Source organism: Rhinopithecus roxellana, chromosome 8 (assembly GCF_007565055.1).
Source record: "Rhinopithecus roxellana isolate Shanxi Qingling chromosome 8, ASM756505v1, whole genome shotgun sequence".
Classification (NCBI taxonomy): Eukaryota; Metazoa; Chordata; class Mammalia; order Primates; family Cercopithecidae; genus Rhinopithecus; species Rhinopithecus roxellana.
Genome location: NC_044556.1, coordinates 117,557,260 through 117,561,374, shown reverse-complemented (window position 1 = coordinate 117,561,374; position 4,115 = coordinate 117,557,260). Strand labels below are relative to the sequence as shown.

The window sequence follows — 4,115 nt, the reverse complement described above, 5'->3', positions numbered from 1 at the left end:
GCCCAACAAATTGTTTTTCATAGTGGCTAAACCGATTTACATTCCCACAGTCTTGTATAATACTTTATTGACATTTGGTTTAGTTAGACTTTGTTATTTCTGTCCATCTACTGCATATAAACAGTGCTCTCATTTGTATAATTCATAGTGTGGCTTGGGATCTTTTCACAGTGACCTTATCCTAAACTTTAAGGTGATACCAGGACTTTGTTTTATTTTTATTTTTTTAAGTATATATACAGACAGGCCTACAAACTTACTTCTTCCTGAATCCACTCACAGTACAGCCATGGCAGCCAGTGGTCTTGGCATGCTGACCTCAGACACAAAGGTCCCAGAAGTGGCACAGCCCTCTATGGGCCTCAATCTTCTTCAGTCGCTCCGGGTCTTCACAGCGCTTGTTGTCCAGACCAGGACCTAGCTATAGTTTCCATCCTTTACATCCTTCTGTCTGTTCAGGAACTAGTCTGGGATCTTGTACTGGTGTGGATTCTGCACAAGGGTGATCCTCAAGGAGTTCCACTTCATCCTCAGTGAATTCTCCTGCCCTCTTGGGGAGGTCGATGTCTGCTTTTTCAACTCCACATGAGCATAACTTCAGCACATACCCTTCATGGCAGTGATGGCAAAGGCTATTTTCTGCCACACATTGATGTTGGTGTTGACATGCTGGAACTTCTCAGTGATCACTAAAGACGCAGTGGCAGCATGAGTGGCGATGCACAGGCCTCCTGTGGAAGAGCTATGTCAGTGCTTTGGATGACCAAACATCAAGATTAAGTCTGCACAGCTCCGACTGATAACCTGTCCTATCCACAGGCTCAAAGGCTGAGGAAAAAATATTTTAAAATAAAGGACACAACTTTTTGTTTGTTTGTTTGTTTTTGAGATGGAGACTCACTCTGTTGCCCAGGCTGGAGTGCAGTGATGCAATCTCGGCTCACTGCAACCTCCGCCTCCCAGGTTCAAGCAATTCTCCTACCTCAGCCTCCTGAGTAGCTGGGATTACAGGCGCCCGCCACCACGCCTGGCTAATTTTTGTATTTTTAGTAGAGACGGGGTTTCAGCATGTTGGCCAGGCTGGTCTTGAATTCCTGACCTCAGGTGATCCGCCTGTCTTGGCCTCCCAAAGTGCTGGGATTATAGGCGTGTGCCACCACGCCCGGACAAGGACACATTCTTATGTTGATTCTGACAGATTTCCCCACAAGGTGTTTCACATATAAGTCATGAACTGGGGCTGGGTTCCAAACCCACATGCTTCTGGTAGGGAATATTGATCCAAAAAACCAGATCTGTCAAGTATGAAAAGCAACCTGGAGTTTATAAGCTGTTTATTATATAAACTGACCTATTATTTATGGGAATAGAGAATTGTCCTCCTAAGTATGAATCAGCTTTGTATTTAGGGTAGGCTTAAAATAAATCTGATTATAGAAAACCTTTAGCCTTATATTAGTCCATTTTCACACTGCTGATAAAAACATACCCAAGACTGGGCTGGGCGCGGTGCCTCACGCGGGTAATCCCAGTACTTTGGGAGGCTGAGGTGGGTGGATCATGAGGTCAGGAGATTGAGACCATCCTGGCTAATATGGTGAAACCCCGTCTGTACTAAAAATATAAAAAATTAGCCGGGCGTGGTGGCAGGCACCTGTAGTCCCAGCTACTTGGGAGACTGAGGCAGGAGAATGGCGTGAACCCGGGAGGCCAAGCTTGCAGTGAGCTGAGATTGCGTCACTGCACTCCAGCCTGGGCGACAGAGCGAGACTCCATCTCAAAAAAAAAAAAAAACGAACAAAAAACCCGCGAGACTGGGCAATTTACAAAACAAAAGAGGTTTAATGTACTTACAGTTCCACAAGGCTGCAGAGGCCTCATAATCATGGTGGAAGGCAAGAAGGAGCAAGTTACATCTTACATGGATGGTAGCAGACAAAGAGAGAGCTTGTGCAGGGAATCTCTGCATTTTTAAAACCATCAGATCTTGTGAGACTCTTTCACTATCATGAGAACAGTGCAGGAAAGACCCACCCCCATAATTCAATCACCTCCCAGCAGGTTCTTCCCAAGCCATGAGGGAATTGTGGGAGCTAAAATTCAAGAGGAGATTTGGGTGGGTACACAGCCGAACAGTATCAAGCCTGTTATTTGAGGGTTCTGATTTCCTGTACCCGATCACAGAGGGGCCTGGGATCAGCAAAGATCAGAGTGGTTTCTCCTGGATCACACGGCCAAACAATCTTTCTGCATGAGATACTGACCACACCTTTTGGGAGCAAATGCACCCAAAATGTCATTGCTTGATTCCATGTCGTCAGCTTGGTTGGTGGTAGGGAGCTCACTAGCCTGGTTCAGTAAGCAGGCTTAGTTGTTGGAGAGGAAAGATTTTGACTAAGATTGTTTTCTTCTGTTAGTCTGCCTCAGGAACAGTCCCCAGGAACTTACGGCTTGGTCCTATAGAGAAGGGGGGTGTACATTAAAACTCCTTGAGGAGTGGAGGCACAAGCAGTTCTTCTTTCTTTGTGGCCAATCTGTGGCCAGTATTTCTTTGTTTGTCTCCCAGCATCCTCTCCCTTGGTGCAGCAATGTTCCCTGACTTCCCCACCCTCTCCTAGTCATGTTGTTGGGGTGCAACACATGATTCAGCCTTGGGCAGTCAGCATAGTTCATTCCCTGGCTTAGGAGTGGGCTCCTCACCTGAGTTGGTCTGATGAGAAGAAACCCAAGACTCCTCTGCAGAACTCCCAGAAGAGAGGCTTTCCTTGTACTGCCTTGGAGGCCATTAGGTTATGATGGTTTGCCCTTGCCTAGAGCCTAAGAATGCTGGCAACACAGGGAACAGCAGAGCAAAGAGATAGAAAGAACCCAGAAGACATCACTCGAGCTCTGAGCCCAGTCACATCTGAATGTAAAGCTCCTCTTGGGATTTTTTTTTAACACTATACTTTTAAATTTTTATTTTTAATTATCTATATTATTTGTACATATTTTGGGATACATAAGATATTTTGATACATGCATACAATGTGTAAGGATCAAGTCAGGGTAACTGGATATCCATCATGTCAAACAATTTTCTTTTCTTTGTGTTGGGAACATTACAATTCTTCTCTTCTAGCTGTTTTGAAATACACAATAAATTATTAACTATAGGCCAGGCGTGGTGGCTCATGCCTGTAATTCTAGCCCTTTGGGAGGTTGAGGAGGGCAGATCACCTGAGGTCAGGAGTTTGAGACCAGCCTGGCCAACATGGTGAAACCCCATTTCTACTAAAAATACAAAAATTAGTAGTCCCAGCTACTTGGGAGGCTGAGGTGGGAGAATCAGTTGAACCCAGGAGCCGGAGGTTGCAGTGAGCCGAGATCGCGCCACCGCACTCCAGCCTGGGTGACAGAGCAAGACTCCGTCTCAAAAAAAAAAAAAAAAAAAAATTAACTGTAACTTCCCATTACACTATAAAATACTAGAACTTATTCCTTCTATCTAACTGTATCTCTGCACCCATTAACCAACTTCTCTTGATCTTCCTCCTGCTTCCTTTCCCAGCTTCTGGTAGCCACCATTCTACTTTCTATGTCCATGAGGTCCACTTTTTTAGTTCCCACATATGCATGAGAACATGTGATGTTTGTCTTTCTGTGCCTGACTTATTTTCCTTAACATAATGACCTCCGGTTCCACCCATGTTGCTGTAAATGACAGGATTTCATTATTTTCCATGGCCAAATAGTATTCTACTGTGTATATATGCCATATTTGCTTTATCCATTCTCCTGGTGATTGACAATTAGGTTGATTCTGCATCTTTGATATTATGAATAGTGCTCCAATAAAGATGGGAGTGCAGATGTCTCTTTGATATATTAATTTCCTTTCTCTTGAAGATATACCCAGCAGTGGGATTGCGGGATCATACGGTAATTCTATTTGCTTTTTAAGGAACCTCCATATTGTTTCCTGTCCTAGATGTACTAATTTGCATTCCCACCAACAGTGTGTGTTCCCCTTTCTCCATATTCTCAGCAGCCTTTTTTTTTTTTTGTCTTTTTGATAATAGCTCTTCTAACTGGGGTCATATGACATCTCATTGTGGTTTTGATTTGCATTTTCC

General features: G+C 44.1%; 1 pseudogene; it reads right to left on the bottom strand.

Moving 5' to 3' along the window:
- Positions 1 to 256: 256 nt before the first annotated feature.
- On the bottom strand, positions 257 to 2,313 carry LOC115899007 (annotated as a pseudogene).
- Positions 2,314 to 4,115: the final 1,802 nt, after the last annotated feature.